Source organism: Dipodomys spectabilis, unplaced genomic scaffold (genome assembly GCF_019054845.1).
Source record: "Dipodomys spectabilis isolate Male_0828 unplaced genomic scaffold, ASM1905484v1 ptg000006l, whole genome shotgun sequence".
Lineage (NCBI taxonomy): Eukaryota > Metazoa > Chordata > Mammalia > Rodentia > Heteromyidae > Dipodomys > Dipodomys spectabilis.
In genome coordinates, this window is record NW_024870683.1 from 6,922,201 (window position 1) to 6,940,673 (window position 18,473).

General features: G+C 42.4%; 1 pseudogene; it reads left to right on the forward strand.

Moving 5' to 3' along the window:
* Nucleotides 1–18,473, forward strand: part of LOC122123980 — a 49,492-nt pseudogene continuing 31,019 nt past the window's right edge.

The window sequence follows — 18,473 nt, forward strand, 5'->3', positions numbered from 1 at the left end:
ATGGAAGGCAGCTGGCAGGCCCCACTGAAGCTGGAGCTGCCTCTGCAGCAGGTGCCATTCTAAGGCTTCACACTCAGCCAGAGTCAGAATTGGGACGGTGATCAGAGCCTCTTGATGCTGGGTTGAATACTCCCCATTTGGACAATGCGGGGAGGGGGTAACTTGAGCTAACACAAGGCCAGGCTGACTCAGCAAGGGGAGGTAGGAGAGGTCTTTGAAGAGATGAAGATCCTTCAAAGAAAGCTTGGACATATTTTTGGAGAGTCGTTGAGGGCCTAAGAAAATGGCAACCAGGGACTCACTGTGTAGAGAAGGTAGGCCACAGAATAGCTGGTGGTATCTTTGCCACACACTGCTCCTTGAGTCATTAGTCTGTCTTTTAGGCAGTGGACGGTGGCCACTTATTATGGCCACTGCTCTACAGGGCAGGGGGTGTACCTTACAATTTTGGTTTTGTTGGACTCTTTTCCCTAGGCTTGTAACAGACCACTCAGAAACCCAGAGGGATTGTGTGTGCTGATAAGCCAAACATGAATGCCAGGACTGGTAGGGTATGGTACCAATTATGTGAGCAGTAACCTTAGAAGTACTACTTGGGAAGGAGCAAGTCTGTAGGTTTTTTCTAGATAGGCAAAACAAAGTTGGATCTGGCATAAGCTCCCTTAGAGAATTTTCCACACGTCTAGGGAGTCCCCACTTCTGGAAGTGGATCCATTTTTTTACATGTACTTCAAGAAGCCTCAGTACTTCAGGACACAGGAATGCCAGGTGGGTAGGGAGGAATAAACCTATGTGCAAGGCTGTAGGATGTGTCTGTTTAGTGATCTTTGAGTTCAACGGCAGAAAAGAGTCTTGGGCCTTTAGACGATAGTGTTGTTTGTTCCCCTGGGCACAGTTAGCAGTGATCTGTATCTCCTGTTCATTCACTGTAATCATAGTTCCCTCAAATCTTGAAGAAGCCACCATCCCTGAGTCCAGGGACGTCTCTGGCAACTGAATGTCCTGCCCTAGTTGGAGATGATCAGCCCAGTATTCTTGGATGCTGACTACATTGGTTGGCTGAGCTAAATGTTCTGTTAGTTCTGTTTGTCTTGGGGTTATAGTTGCCAGTGAAATATCTCCAGAGTTCTGGGAATGAGGCTCCAGATTCTGCTCAAAAGACATGTTTGACCTGGGCAACTTCTTTATATCAGATGGCCCCAGTAAAGTGCTGGAGAATTGGTTGGTGTCAGCCTTCAACAACTCCTGAATCTCTAGAGCTACAGTGTTGCAGATTTTGCAGTGGGGATCTGCACACAGGACCTTCCGCACGCTTTTCTCTTGAGGAAGCCAGCCCTGGCTGGGAAGAGAAACATGGCAACTGTTAACAATAGAGGACTTCTGCCTCCTTGGAAGAGTGTGGCTGGGGATACTGCACCATTCTCAGTCCTACAGGTTCTCTAGGCCTACACTGTGGAAAGTGAGCTCCTTGTAGGAGCTCCTCATTCTGAGAAGTAGCGGATATTCATGCTACTATACCCATTATATTAAGAACTAGTCCTATTCTCTAGAAACCTTAAGAATAAGATGGCAGACTCTCCTCTGAAAGTGTAAGGCCCGGGAAGTGACCTCCCTGAAGTCAGATCACAGAAGCCAATGTAAGAAAAGTTCAGCCTTGGGACTCTGCCCTAGCATAGCTAGCTGTAAAGAGAAGGTGACCCTGATGACTTCTTTATTCAGAATCCATTCTCTTGGCTGGATAATTTGTCTCCTGGCTGAGTTCAACCCATATAATTTCTCTTGTGAATGATACACTAGTTGAATCCTGAATTGCAGAGCTATTGTGACCCTAGCACAGAGTAGAATTGGGTGACCGGCTTTTCCCTCCTGAGACACCTGAACTTCACGCTGTCTGGGCAACCTTTCAGCCAGTCACGTAGACTCCCTTCATGTATGTCTCTTCCCAGGCATTATCCCTCTCCTCATCCCTGCCCCATGCCAGACCAAGAATTCATCATGGACCAGGCTGGGAGTTGGGAAACTGCAAAGGGTAACAAATCACCTTTTCATGACAGACAGCAGTTTCTGGGGCTTCTCAGCTTCTCCTTGGGCAAATCTCCTAGCTGAGAAATAAGACACAGTGTTATATGTTATGGAAGTATTTTCAGGGACACCCTATAATAAGCAAAATAGTCAGGCCTTTATTTGGCCTAGGGCACTGAAGATGTAAGAGTCATGTTTGTTTATATCATGTTACAACATGCTGTCCCTTACCAAAAATCATTTTTTCAATATTATACCTAATTTTTTAGGTAAGGTATGAGCTGAATTTCACAGGGTCAGAAAACTAGTAAACAACAAATAAGGATATCTATCTTGTTTTAATTCTTTAGTCTTAAATGAATTAAGAGAATTTTGGAACATTTCTAATTTTTGGCCGTTCTGCTTTCCCATCCAGAGCCATAAAAGTTAAGTGGTTATAACACACATTTCCTGGCACCAAGGGTCACAGAAGAACAGGAACCATGGGAAGTCTGCCTGTAGTCAGAGAAGAGATTGACACTTTACCTCTTGGTGCTCTAGCCCTTTGCCTGACCTTTCGGTGATGCTAAAAAAAAAAAAAAAAGTGAGAGAAAATAGTATTAGCATGTGAAGCTATTTCACATTCACACTTCACACTTTTGGTGTCCAAAATGAGATAAAGATCACAAACACGTGCTTTTCCTTTTCTATGTACCTGTCCGTATTTTATATATTCCTGTCCATTGCCTTTTCCTCCATTCCACCAATTTTGTACCCCAATACTTTCCTTCTCTGGTTATCTTTGATTTACTTTGAGGCTCTCTATTCTCTTTCCTCGGGGCTGGAAAGGTGGCTCAGTGGTAGAGCGCTTGCCTTGCATGTATGAGGCCCTGGGTTCGATTCCTCAGCACCACATAAGCAAAAAGAAAAAAGCCAGAAGTGGCACAGTGGCTCAAGTCGTAGAGCGCTAGCCTTGAGCTGAAGAGCTGAGGGACAGCGCCCAGGCCCAGAGTTCAGGCCCCACGACCGGACCCAAAAAAGAAACCACCAAAATCTATTCTCTTTCCTCCTGTCCCCAATCACATAACAAATCCTGCAGTGAGCTGAAGATGGACTCAAGGGGGAAAAGCTGAACAAATTAAAGGAAGAGTGTTTCTGACAACCCAAAGACTTCTGCTTACAAAGTTTTCCAACGAGAAAGCTCTCCCATTCGGGGGAGGGGGACTTCTGAAATCCTATGTTTTTTATATTTAGTTCTAAACTCAAGCCAAATAGGGAAGTTCTTGGGTTTTCAATTAGTGTATATTGTCTGGAGGACAAGGTAAATAGGTTCAGAGAAGCAAGCACCATGTGTGTTTCCCTTACTTCTCCAATACTTTATTCTTTCTTTCTTTCTTTTTTTTTGTCGATTGTGGGGCCTGAACTCTGGGTCTGGGCGCTGTCCCTTCACTCTTCAGCTCAAGGCTAGCACCCTACCACTTGAGCTACAGTGCCACTTCCGGTTTTTTCTGCTTATGTGGTGCTGAGGAATTGAACCCAGGGCCTCATGCATGCAAGGTAAGTACTCTACCACTGAGCCACCTTCCCAGCCCCTCTTTTATTCTTTTATAAACACTTGAGTTAAAAGTTAATGTATGGTATAAATGTAGGGATGGAAGAAATATGGAGAAACAGAGGATTTAAAGGTTTCTCTGAGATTTGAATTAGTTCAGCTGAGATCAGAGCGTCTCCCTACCCGGCAGCATCTCTTTTTAGGTTCATGCCTCACTCCATGGTAACTCCTTGTCACGTGCCAGACAATTAGAATAATGACAAAGATGGAGCCATAAGCATATAAGGGATATCCAATGCTCCACAGCACTTCTGTTTGGCTCAACATAGTTTACATCTTATTGGCATGAGGAAACCAGCCATCCCCCTATCTATGAGTTCAAGGTCCTTATGAGTAATGACACTCAGTGCTGGACCCTATCATATCCACCTCACAGAGGGCAGAACCAAGCCAAGCAGACTGCATCACAAAGCCCTTCTGTTTCCCAAGGGAAGTGCAGTGGTGATTCAGTCTGTGGATGATGTACGGTCCTGCGTCAAGGTTACATAGTCTGCATCTATACGTGCCACATGCACAAGCTGTGTCTACTTCCCACTTTCTCTTTACTACCCCATTGGCTTGTGTTTCTCCTTCATAAGAACTATCCAGTCACCTGTCCCTAGAAAATTACAAGCTTTAGTATATAATTTACCTGGTGAGAAAGAGTGGCTGAAATGTTTAGCAACTCAGTCAGCCTGGACAGTCTGTTAGACTTTTAATCCAATTAACCTGCAACAAGCTAGAACTGGAGGTGTATGTAGCTCAAGTGTTAGAGCACCAGCCTTAAGTGAAAGAGCTAAGGGAGAGTGCTGTGTATTGGTGTGCATATGCATGTACAACAGAAAGAAAAGGGAGTGGCTGAGTCAGAGGACCCTCCACCAATTCTGCCACCTCTCCTGCAAATGTAGCCAAGAAGCACATAGGAACATGACTATGGCTTAGAAATGGAGAGCTTTAAGCTGTGTACTAGTGCTTCACACCTGTAGCCCTAACTGTGCAGGAGGCTGGGATCTGAGGTGCTGTGGCTTGAATACTTGGTTTTATGCTCTGTACATGGCTGGATGGAGCTACACTTCCAGCTATTAGGCTAGTTAATTGGAATAAAAAAAATGCTAACATATGTATGCAACTGGCATCCCAGAAGCAAAAAAGAGAGACAATGAAACAAAATAGAAGAAATAACAAGGTAAATTTCTAAATTTATGTTATATAGTAAGCCAAAAATCCTAGAAGCAGTAGAACTTTGCAGATTTACTAAGTAATAACATTGTACCAAAATGTCCAATTATTATTATTATTTTTTGGGTCCGGTTGTGGGGCCTGAACTCTGGGCCTGGGTGCTGTCCCTTAGCTCTTCAGCTCAAGGCTAGCGCTCTACCACTTGAGTCACAGCGCCACTTCCGGCTTTTTTCTTTTTTGCTTATGTGGTGCTGAGGAGTCGAACCCAGGGCCTCATGCATGCAAGGCAAGTGCTCTACCACTGAGCCACCTTCCCAGCCCCTCCAAATGTTTTTTTTTTTGGAGGGGGGTCCGGTCGTGGGGGCCTGAACTCTGGGCCTGGGCGCTGTCCCTCAGCTCTTCAGCTCAAGGCTAGCGCTCTACCACTTGAGCCACAGTGCCACTTCCGGCTTTTTTTTTTTTTTTTGCTTATGTGGTGCTGAGGAATTGAACCCGGGGCCTCATGCATGCAAGGCAAGCGCTCTACCACTGAGCCACCTTCCCAGCCCTTCCAAATGTTTTATCTGATGAAAAAGATGATTAATTTATGGCATGCCACTTCCACTCACTTTCATCTCTCACATATTTTGCTGTGTGGAAGAGAAAAGATTCACGCTCCAGCATGTATGCTGGAATATGCACTGGAGCACTTAGAGCTTTAGAAAATTGTCAGATTGAGATCTGCTGCTCTAAAGAACAGATCTTGCCAAGATCAGGTAATCTTTGTTTCCAGTAGATGGAGGAGGATTATAGTATCTGTCATGACGGGAGAGTTTGTTTTCATCCAGGACCATGTGACATACTACTCATTAATCATCTGTTCCAAATGCCAGACAGGTTGGTGTTTAGCGGGAAACCAGAGATTAATTACAACTCAAAGGGAAGGCCTTAGCATAAGAGAGGAGAGAAGGTCATCAACTAATTAGCAGGCTTGGGCAGAAGTGGGTATCATTGTTAGCATGATTGCAGAAGATGGCAGGTGTACAGAGTACATAGAGATAGGAAGGATTAGGGAAATCAGCTGTTAGACTGTGCTCCATGACCCACAGCTGAGATCAGGAAGGGGTTAAAATTGGCTACATATCAGGCTTCCATCCTGGAATATTCTTTTAATTCTGGCCAGGCCTTTCCTCTCTTTTCCCCCATACCTTGTTTCTGGAATCCAAAGCTCCATTGTCCAAGACTTTGAGCTGTGACCAAGAGGACCAGCGGACAGGCTAGAGGCCTACTTTTCTTTCCACCCATCTATCAACTTCACTTTATTGGCTAGTTGTGAAATGTATGAAGTAGATGCTGATTCTCTTGGGAGAACAAAAAAAGCCAACAGAATTTAATAGCTTTTTTGGGAAAAATAATATTTACAGTAAGTAAGTAATTAGAATAAGGTTATGGGAAAAGCAGCATGTGAAATTATTTGCCCACCATGAGCATAGCTGTGTAAAAATGTACCGAAGAGAAAAACAAGAAGAATACTCTTGCCATCTCAGCACTTGACAAGCCTGAGACGAGAAGGATGGCAAGTTTGATCCGAGGCTAAGATCTCTAGCAAGACTTGTCTTCTTTGTGGTTTAATTATTATACTATTATTATTAATATTATTTTTGCAGGTCCTGGGCCTTGAACTCAGGACCTGGGTGCTGTGCCTGAGCTTCTTTGTACTCAAGGCTAGTGCTTTACCACTTGAGCCACAGTGTACTTGTCAGCTTTTGCTGAGTTTCATAGGGTTTTCTATCTGAGCTGGCTTTGAACCATGATCCTCAGATTTCAGCTTCCTGACTAGTTGGGATTACAGGCATGAGCCACTGATGCCCAGCTAGTTCTATTATCTTTTTTGGCGGGGGAGGGGTCCAGTCGTAGGGCCTGAACTCTGGGCCTGGGTGCTGTCCTTCAGCTCTTCAGCTCAAGGCTAGTGCTCTACCACTTGAGCCACAGCGCCACTTCTGGCTTTTTTTTCTTTTTGCTTATATGGTACCGAGGAATCGAACCCAGGGCCTCAGGCATGCAAGGCAAGCGCTCTACCACTGAGCCACCTTCCCAGCCCCATCTATTATCTTTAAGTAGTTGTACAAAAGGGTTATAATTCAGTTTGTCAGTTTACAAACTCAATACACCTTGATCAGTGCCACCCTTATCATTCTTCTCCATCTCTCCCAACCTCATCCATCATCTCAATTGTAGTAAGACCTTGTCTTAAAAAAAACAAACTAACCAAACCAAACCAAAAAACACCTCAGTTTTTCCCCAGACTAACAGCAGTGTTTGATTGGGGGGTTAGCTTGTGAGTATATTTCTTTCATTTTTCTGAATATACTACAATTAAAAAACATTTTAACTAAATTATTAGATAGTTTTCAATCCAATGACAGATTAAGTTGATTCAGATAACCTTTTCTGCTCCTAACTACTAAAGATTGACAAAATATATTTTTACAAATCTGTTTACACACATATAGACACATCAAAATGAGTTGCCTTTATATAACTTGTTAATGATAATAAAAAAATCTGCTGAAAGATACTGTAAAGCTACCATAGTAGTGAGCAATTATGGGGCCAAAACTCAGGTGAGAATGGAAGCTTATCAAGATGAGCCTGACATTGTCCTTCAATCTTAAAGGTAGTGACAAAAACTAAGAGGCTGAAGAACAGAAAACTAGACAGATTTGTGGGAGCGAGAGAACAGAAATGGGAACGCAAGTGTCTGAATAAGAGAAGTACTCTGTTAACTACCCTAGGATTGTGGTTCATTCTGATGGTCTGGGCCCTAGCAGTAAGCAAGCTGGAAAGAGGAATGGCCTCTCAGAGAGTAACTCCATGGTGAATCCTTTTGGTACCTGATTGAACAATGGCAACCTGGATTATCAATGTCTCTAATTCAGGTACCAACCATAAGGTACTGGAAACTTGACAACCATAATATGAAAAAGGAAAATTACAAGATAATTTCATTTAGGACAATAAATATTACAGGCCTAAACAAAATATTCTTCATCCAAATTCAATGATACATTGAAACAGCACACTGACCAAACTAAGTTTATTTCAGAAGAACAAGACAGGTTTAACATAGAAAAAGCAACTATTGCAAATCACATGAGAAGAACAGAAAGAAAAATCATCTGATTATATTGACAAAAATAGAAAAATGATTTGATAAAATTGAACATTCATTACAAAAACTTTGGCCAATCAATAAGTTGATTGGTTGTGAGCCACTGGCTCACTGACTATAATACTAGCTGCTCAGGAAGCTAAGATCTGAGGATCACAGTTCAAAGCCAGGCTGGGCAATAAAGTCTGTGAGACTATTATTTCCAAAAAGCTTCCAAAAAATAAGCCTGAAGTATAACTGTGGCTCAAGTGCCATCCTTGAGCAATAGAAACTCAGGGACAGCACTTAGGCCCTGAGTTCAAGTCCCAGGAAAAGAAAGCAAAACAAAAAAACTGATTAGGTGTATCCCTAGATGCATCCAAGCACCAAGAGAAAATATTGTGAATTTTTTTATCTATACTGCACATGTATAGGTTGTATTTTTGTTTTTGTTTTGAGGAGTACTGAGACTTGAACTCGGGGCCTTATTCTATCTAGGATGGCACTCTACTGGTAAGCTACAATTCTATCAGGCTGGCTGTTTTTCTTTTGTTGTTCCCTAAGCAATATAGCCCAACAGTTATTTAGATAGTACTTGTATCAAGTTTTGTTAGTAATCTAGATATTATTAAAGTATAATTAAGTTATATGCAAAAAATAAGTTATATGCAAATAATGTAAGGAATGTGAACATAAGCAGATTTTGGTATCTTCAGGAAAGTCCTGGAACAATTCCCCCCCATGAATAGCCAAGGAATGACTTCTGTTTTTTTTTTTTGTCAGTCGTAGGGCTTGAACTCTGGGCCTGAGCGCTGTCCCTCAGCTCTTTAGTTCAAGGCTAGTGCTCTACCACTTGAGCTACAGCACCACTTCCAAGGAATGACTTCTTAAAGTAGAAATGTTGAGAGCGTTACCTCTGGCTTAATGATGAGAAAGATATATTTACTAACCCCTTTCTACGTTCAATATATGTTACTCAGAGGGCAGGGTTTCTAGCCAATGTTAGTCATGAAAAACAAGGGAGGATTAAAGATTGGGAAGGAGGAATGACAGCTTCCACAATTCACAGAATATCTGAATTATATGTTGAAAATTCAAAATAATCCACAGGTAAAAACTATTAGAAAAATTAAGAACATTTAGCAAGGTTACTAGATCTTTGTCATTACTTGACTGATGTGATCTTACTTCTCCATGCAAACTATTCAAAGGATCATCACTGTGTCTCATACTTAGAATATACTCATGAGGATTGGGAAGGTGGCTCAGTGGTAGGTTCGATTCCTCAGCACCACATAAGCAGAAAAAAGTTGGAAGTGGTGCTATGGCTCAAGTGGTAGAGCACTAGCCTTGAGCTCAAGAGCTGAGTGACAGTGCCCAGGCCCAGAATTCAGGCCCCACAACCAACAACAACAATGAAAAGAATATATTCGTATGCACCTAAGATGTACCAAAGTGCTCCGGACACAGATGAATTATTGCTATATAATTCAACACCAACACTTTTTTCAGTCGTGGGGCTTGAACTCTGGTTCTGGGTGCTGTCCCTAAGCTCTTCAGCTCAAGGCAAACACTCTACCATTTAGAGCCACAGCACCACTTCGGGTTTTCTGGTGGTTGATTGGAGAGGACTTTCCTTTCCAGGCTGGCTTTGAACTGTGATCCTCAGATCTCAGCCTCCTGAGTAGCCAGGATTACAGGCGTGAGCCACCAGCACCCAGCTCAGCACCAACACATTTTTTAAACAGGAGCATCTTTGTTAACACACAAAGGCTAAAATATGCAGGGAGTCAGATTGGAAGTCTCAGAATACTGAGATGCAATAGTATTGCCAGTATTCACAAACAGGATAGTACACTATGTACCAGTGTAGTAGATATTGCTAGATTGCAGCCAGCAACACTAGGGGGCAGCATCTTCCCACCCCATCCTCCTAGTTCTGCCTGGTCTCAGTGAGTGTGACTTTTTAAGGTCATCTGCTCCAGCTGCTTGCAAGCCTGTCCTTACATAAGAATCACTGGGAGTCTTGCCCTGCCTACATTAATTGCTAGGCCCAGTAGAAATGAAAATGTTAGCTCCTTTGTTGAAAAGCAAGGAAAAATGAGAACTTTAAGCAATTTGCATGAATTTTACAGTTCAACTGCAAACATTAGAGCATTTTAATGCAAAATCACCAACATCACACAACCCATATTTTGTAGCTAATTCCTCAGAACAGTAGAAATACCTAATAAAACCAAGTCAATGGTTTTAATTTTACTTCTTGATCTGGGCACAACTACCATGTGGAAGTCAATTGCTTCTCCTGCCTGCTCATTTTATGTTCAAAGTGAGTTCTGCCAAAGTCCCATATATCATGGGCTTACCAGAATTCTAAGCTTTTATGAACCGTGCAAATGCTACATGTGAATGATGGACATATTGCATGCATTTCCTCTGCCCACACACAGACTTCATTATCCCACTGGACATCCCTTACAAATGACTAGTGTGAAGTTAAAAATGATACTTTCAACATGAAAGTTTACTATCATTCAGAGATTATGGATAATGGGAAACTCATTCAGGAAGACCCTAGAAACTCCTTGTAGCTTGGATTAAAAACTTGAATTTGGAGTCTGCCAAAACCATAACTCTAATTCAGAGATGATAGTCCTCAAGGAAACTTGGTAAGACTGACTTGGGAAGGGAAAAGGGAGAATAACAGAGGTGGAAGATCATGATCAAGATGCATTGTATGCATAAATGGACATGCTAAAATGAAACCTCCTGTACAACTAATTGATGTTAGAGAGACACAGAGAGAGAGACAGAGACAGAAAGACAGAGAGAGAGAGAAAGACAGAGAGAGAGAGACTTCATAGGGCTGAGGGGTGTAGCTCAGCATTACAACACCTGCTTGGCATACAATCCCTAGTAGCAAGGTTAGAAAAACAAGGATCCTTCATATTCTGAGGACTCACAGCAAAGACTGTCTTATGTAACTCTCAGATTTACCCAAATAATGTGGTAATTAGATATACTTTCCTTGGAATTAAATAAGCTGGAATTCAAATCTTAGTTTTACCACTCTTTTGTGACCAGCACAAGCAATCCTGGAAGTTCACATTATCCTTAGCATCCATACTGCCATGTTTGTATTAATCTCCACCTATCTCCTAGCTATCATTAGTTGTTACCTACTTGTTCTCTTTCTCTCTCTCTCTTTTCTCTCTCTCTATCCATCTATCTATGTATATATAGCATATATGCATATATACTGCATATATATAAATACACATATATATGCAGCACTGGGGTTAAAACTCTCGCTTCCACCTGAGTCACGACTGACTTTTTATACTGTGGTTATTTTTGACATAGGCTCTTGCTTTTTGCCAAGGCTGGTCTAGGCTACAATCCTCATATTTATGCTGCCCTCTAGAGCTGGGAGAGCTCTAGGCAGCCACAGGAGCTGCTGTGCTGGGCAGTGGATATTGGATGCCTTGTTGCTTCCTCTGGAAAAGGGCTTCTATAAGCCTGATGAAAATAGGACTGCTTGGAGGCTGCCCAAGGTCTGGCTGTTGTCCAAGACATATGTGTCCCAGACAATGTGTATGGGGCTGTGTACAATGACATTGACACATGGTCAGAGAAAAAGGTGGCCATCAGGAAGATCAGTGCATGCCTCCAGGCTGAGATCTTCACAAGTAGGCCCTTGTGGATCACTCCTGTAATCCTAGCTACTCTGGAGGATGAGATCTGAGGATGATGGTTTAAAGCCAGCCTAAGCAGAAAAGTCCTCCAGACCCTCATCTCCAGTTAACCAGAAAAAAGGTGGAAGTGGAGATGTGATTCAAGGGGAAGAGCACCAAACTTGAGCAGAAAAAGCCAAGGAATAGTCCAAAGCCCCACTACACACACACACACACACACACACACACACACACACACACACACACACACACACAAGTTCCCTAGCTTTTTTTTCTTTTTCTTTTTTTTTTTTTTTTTGGGTCCAGTCGTGGGGCCTGAACTCTGGGCCTGGGCACTGTTCCTCAACTCTTCAGCTCAAGGCTAGCGCTCTACCACTTGAGCCACAGCGCCACTTCCGGCTTTTTTCTTTTTGCATATGTGGTGATGAGGAATCGAACCCAGGGCCTCATGCATGCAAGGCAAGAGCTCTACCACTGAGCTACTTTCCCAGCCCCCCTAGCTTTTTTTTCTACTGATTACAGAAAGTAGAAATGCTGGGATCACATAACTGACAGAAATTACTAAAAGGGAGAAAGAATGTTTTCCCAGGGTTCAGTCTAAGGACACTTCTCTCTGTGTTTCGGGGCCCATGGTGAACCAGAACATCAGGGCGGTGGAAGCAAGGTGGTGGCAAAAACAACTTACCTTATTATGGACAGGAAGCCCAGAGAGAGAAAACCAGACTGAGGATCCAGGATGACTTTCAAAGGCGTGCCTCCAGTGACCTACTTCTTCCAGCTAGACTCCACCTCCCAAAGTTCCACAACCTCCCAAAATAGCACTGCCAGCTGGGGACCCTGCATTCAAAGTATAAGCCCGCAGGAGACAGTTCATATTTAAATCACAGCATAGGGTACTGGACTTGACAACCTCTAGGTTCACTTACAGAGAATATGAAATAAATAAGAGTTTCTAGAATCCAACCTGAATTCTAGTTGAACTTCTTAATGGATATGCATTTATACCCTTCTTGTTCTAGCCAAGTTGTCATCTTTAGACATCATTAAAATTTTTCCTTGAGCAGAAATACTCTCCATCCACTCACAGCCTCTGAGATGGTTTCTGAAACACTGCCTCCAAGCAGCAGTCGCTGGGGGCTTGGTAACTATTTCCTCTACATTCCAGTCAGTGTCAGAGCAGCTTCTACGGATAATTTTCTTGCATGGCTGGCAATCTCATTTCCATCTTTAAGACATTTTCAAAGGAAGAGGATCCATAAATAGATTTCCTACAGTGGGTGAAGCATTTTGCCTTGTAATTAGGGTTTTTTTTTTGTGGGGTCCTATATGATTTTGTATGTGTACAAGGGAAAGTACATATGATGTGTGTGGGTAGGTGCTCACTCAACTTGTCAGTGGAGTTCTAAACCAGAAGCTCATGATTCAAAGAGAAGGAAATGGTTGTTTATTCTACCAGCTCAGAGTATATTAGGAGGAAATAGTTTTAAGAACACTAGGAACTTTTTTGCTTGGTAAAGAGTTACAGAATTAGAATAAATTCTAACAGGTTTGAACAATGTTCAACCTTTACATAAGATGATGTAGATACACATGGTTCAAACTCAGTCTTAAAGATTTTCTGACATTGAATTTTCTTTATTCAAGATAGCATTGCACACAGCTATTCCTTAATATAAATCTATTTGATGGCCCCCATAATTGGCTCCAGATTTTTAACTAATGGCAAAGAAGGCAGAAGCTTCTGGGCTGTTACCAAGTTCTTAAGGTTTCAGATCACTGTCCTCCCTAACCTGAAGATTTCTATTTTGTCCTTCTACACTTCTACCTTTAATAAAAGATACTTTCTGTTCTTCTTCTATCTGGAAAGGGTTTCCCTTTTATAATAAGCTCCCTTCTTAAGAGAGAACCTTCATTTCTCTTTTCTGGGACTATATTGGTGGAACGGTTGTAGGGGAACAGGAATTGATACTGGGAAAATGACTGTAGATGGGCTGTTGTGTTAGTTACCTTTTGCATCACTGTAACCAAATATCTGACAGAAACAACTTAAGGGAGGCTCCATTGCTTCTGCCTCCTATATGGGGATGTGCTGGGGGTAGGTACCCCTACCAGGAGGAAATAATTTTAAGAACACTAGGGACTAGGAAGTGAGAGAATGCTTGGTTCTTTCTGCTTCTCCCTGCTTTACTAAATAAATTTTGCTACCCTTCAAGGAAAAAAAACCAAAATTTAAGGAAGAAAAGGTTTGTTTGGCTCACAGTTTCAGTGGGGCAATCTATGGTTACTTGGGCAGAATATCAAGGCAATGGAATCATGTGATGGAGGAGCTTCTGTACCTCATGGCAGACAGGAAGCAGAGAGAGGGAAAGAGAGAGGGAGGGGGAGTGGGGATAGAGAAAGAATGAGAGAGAGAGAGCAGGATAAAACAAGTTACCCAAGGACACATTCCCCAGTGACCTGCTTCCTCCAGCTAGGTTCCACCTCCTAAAGTTTCCAGAACCTCCCAAAATAGTGCCCCAGCTAGGACCAAATGTTCAACATAGAAGCATATGTGGGATATTTCATATTCGACTTGATAACAGATGGCAAGGAAAATCACAAGGGTTTTTTTATGGTCTAAAAAAGTGTGTGTATGTGTCTGTGGATGCACATACACAGTGCATGCATATGCATACATGTATGAATGTGTTACTGGGGTTTGAACTCAGAGCCCTGCACTCACTTGGCAGATGCTTTACCACTTGAGCCACACCCCAACCCAAGGAAAAACATAGCTTAATGCAATTTATTAAAATTGGCAGTTCTAAGAATTCTGGAACTCTCTTAGCTGCCTTCTTTACTGTTTTATCTCAGTTTACACAGGGTCTATGAGCCAATAAACAAGTGTGGAAAATGAAGGAATAAAATGAGCAAAACAATGAATAATAAGCTTTTATTTTTGTTGGCCCTGGGAGTCATTGGAGGATTTTGAGCAGAGGATTGATGCAATCAGTTTTGCAGGTTATCAAATGTCTTCAAGCTGTCATGGCCAACAAAAACAGCAGTCTATATTACCTTAAGTAACAGCTATTAAATTCACTATCAAGTACCAGACAGACTATGGTGAGAGAATTTGCTACTGTAAATATTCAAAACTGTGAATGTAAGGAGAGCTGGAGAAATTTTATGAAGTTTAAACTGTTCCCAGATTAATATTATTACCCTTCTATTTCAGTCTCTAATACTAGGGCCCTGTAAGTCAGCTGAACTAACTAGCCATAGGAGAATTTCAGAGAATTCAACTAAGATTTAGATATCCAGCCTACTCTGCTGTGATATTTGCATTTCATACTAAATTTGTCTATAACATTACAAATTTCACACTCCTACATTTCTAGTGTAACATCATCATCATAGGAAAAAATGACATTTTGGTGTTCTTCTTTAAAAGTGAAATGAGTATTTCCATATAGAAATAGAGAAGAAAAAATGTTGGTCAGCCCCCAAACCAGGTTTGGGGGCTTGATCCCAGTCTAGAGTTGAAGTCCACAGTAGCTGATTGGAGCCCTCTGCTTGTGCAGATTTCTCAGCTACAACCTCAGGCCTTGGGTATCTATTTCAGGGAGTGACCTGGTCTATTTTTCTTTCATTAAAATGGAAGGAACATGAGATCTGACTCACCATTTGGGAGTTGTCTTCTGAAATGCTTACCATCTCTTATTCCTTGCCCTTACAGGATTTCTGACAGAGGTTCAGAAACATTGTCCCTAAATAAAGCATTCATCTAGAATCCTGCAGGGCCTAGTATCCAGATTAGGAGCTTTGTGGACAGTAATCACTTCCATAGCAGGATAAAGAAAGAGACTAGAAAGAACAAAAGAGCCCCAAATATATTTTCATAAAGATCAGGGCCATGTATTCCTGGTATTTTTGAAGACTTCTAGTAATCAGATGACTTGTTTTGTGGAATCTTTCCATCATAGAACTGACAAGCTGGACAAAGAATCTTTCAGATAGAGTCAAGGATATGGTGTAGATGAGCTTTTTCAATTTTATAATTCCAATGCTTACTTAAAAAGGGGGGGGGACATAAACTTGATTTGGTGTCTGCAGGGTAAGAAATTGAGAAACTGCATTCCAAATTGGAAATATCTAGACAAGAACTCAGCCTGGGAAGATGAGCTGGGGGAAAAAAAAGCCAAACTCAAAACCTTGTAGAGGGCTGGGAAGGTGGTTCAGTGGTAGAGCACTTGCCTTGCCTGCATAAGGCCCTGGGTTCGATTCCTCAGCACCACATAAGCAAAAAAGAAACAAGCAGGAAGTGGTGCTGTGGCTCAAGTGGTAGAGCGCTAGCCTTGAGCTGAAGAGCTGAGGGACAGCGCCCAGGCCCAGAGTTCAGGCCCCACGACAGGACCCCCCCCAAAAAAAACCTTGTAAAACTCAAAATTAACTCGTTTTAAAGATTTTCTTGAAGGGATGTTGCTTTTGTACTCAACCTATAAAACTAATCCCTAAAATAAATGAAAATATAAGTGTGTATTGTACAGTTCGCTGAAATGAGACCACTACGTCGTTCAGGCAGGAGAGTTTATTGTGGGGAGAGCAAACTGCCTGGCCACAGGAGCTGCAGTGTGCAGAGGGGCAACTTATGGTGGAGACTGATTATATATGAGGGGGGGCAGGGGTGTGGCCATAGCTGATGAGGACTTGGCCTCAGAGGAAGAGGAAATGACCTCAGAGCTTGGGAACAAGGAGGCTTGACTGGGGCAGGTAAGGACATGACCTCAGAGCCTGGGGACCTTTCGCTGCCCTCAGGTGCACCAGTTACCTTGTTGTAGGTAAATCATCCCAGAAGCCACATTTTAATAGAATATTGGAGTGGTTATTACACAGTTAACAGGCTGCAGGCCGCCAGTTGTTAAAAAGGCCTGCAGCATGCAAATACACATAACCCAGCTAGGAAACATGCTAAAGAGGAAAGAAATAACAGTAATAATATCAACAAGTCTGTTCAGCTCCAAATGGAGAACTGAATTGGGACTCCATGATGACTGGAGACGAGCCAGGAGCCAGGACACAGGACACGATCGTGAACATAGAAGTGGCATAGAGTCCTGGCGGCTAGGCTGGTCCAGGCCTAAATAGGTCGGCACAGTGGGCAGATTCTCAGGAAATTCCCAGTTCCAGGCACTAAACTGACAGATTCAGTAACCTATCAGGGGTCCGGGCACGCCCATTACCTGGGAGGCAGGTGATGGTGGGGGGGAGGGCGATTTCCTTCCCCCAGCATGAAGACACTACCATCCACCATGTGGCCAAAATGGTGCCGGCTAGATCTGGCCTCCTTCCTTCAACTTGGGTTATAGATGCTGGTCGGGGACTTCTAGGGAAGGGGCTACATGTGCACCGAGAGAGAACAAAGGTCCCCCCTGGTGGACCTAAAGTTTATGTTGTGGTATGGCAAGAACTGTTTCTCCAGAAATTGCTTAGGAGTGGAAAGGCAGCAGTGAGAACCTCAGTTTCGATCTCCAGGACTTTTTCCCTAATCATCAGAGGCTTTGTGTATTTCAGGCATCTCGTCTTTCTCTGCTTTTGTCAGCATGGCAAATATGCCCTGATTTAGTCTATTTAGGGCTATTTTAACAAAATGTCTTAGGCTAGGTAATTTGACAGTCTAAGAGACCAGATAGTGTCGGTATATCGGGTGCTGGTAAGGCCTTGCTCACTTTGCTCACAGTTACAGTAGGGGCAGAAAAGTGCCCTTGGGTCTCTTAAAATTTCATTCATGAGATCTAAGCCCTCGTGACCTAATTCTCTCCCAAAGGCCTCACTTCTCAGTGCCTCCACACTGGTACCATTCAACCTATGACCTTGGGAAGAAAACAAATATTCAGGCCACAGCACCTCCCCCATTTAGCTTGTCCCTTCAAAGGGTGGGTTAAGGGAGGGCCAAGTGACTTTACGAGCTATACTCTTGCTCTGAAGCCATCCTGCTGTGCTATCTACAACCCCATGCTGGGCTTAAGCGGCAGGAAACAGAGCCTTTATTTCCATTCTGGGGCAGCAAGGATGTTGTAAGAGGGTCAAAGACAGGATATGTAAGTCTGTTTCAGCCCTGAGTTTCTGTAGAGGACAAATGGGCAGGCTTCTGGTATCTGTATTTATCTGAGATCTAACTACATAAAAATCCAGGGAAATGGTTATCATGATTGCTTTTTTCTTAATGTACATAATCTCAATTGTGTGTGTGTGTGTGTGTGTGTGTGTGTGTGTGTGTGTGCGTGCTCATTGATCCTGGGGCTTGAACTTAGGGTCTGGGTACCATCTTTGATCTTTTTTTGCTCAAGGTTAGCTCTCCACCACTTAAAGCACAGTTCTACTTTCAGCTTTTTGGTGATTAGTTAGAAATAAGAGTCTCATAGACTTTCCTGACAAGACTGGTTTTGAACTTTGATTTGCAGATCTCAACTTTCTGTATAACTAAGATTACAGGCATGAGCCACTGGTGCCTGACTTTATAACCTCAATAGCGTAAGCTGAACACTGTTAAATTTCACATGGATTAAGGGCCTGACATTATGTACAAGTATACACTAAGTGATTTCAAGGAAGTAATATGAGTAATTATGGATATGTTTCATAACTTCAGTATGATATAGTATATTATTTCAAAACTTAAATATTTTCTTTCACATACTTCTAAATTGCAAAGTATGTTGTGTTTTCAGAATTACCACATGATCCAGTAATTCTGGTTATATGCTCACAGAACTCACATAGGATCTTGAGGCATTATTTTCACAGCAGCATAATATCACAATACTTAAAACATGGAAGCAACTACAATCTCCATTGGTGGGTGAGTGTATAAGCAAAATGTGATATATTCATAAAATAA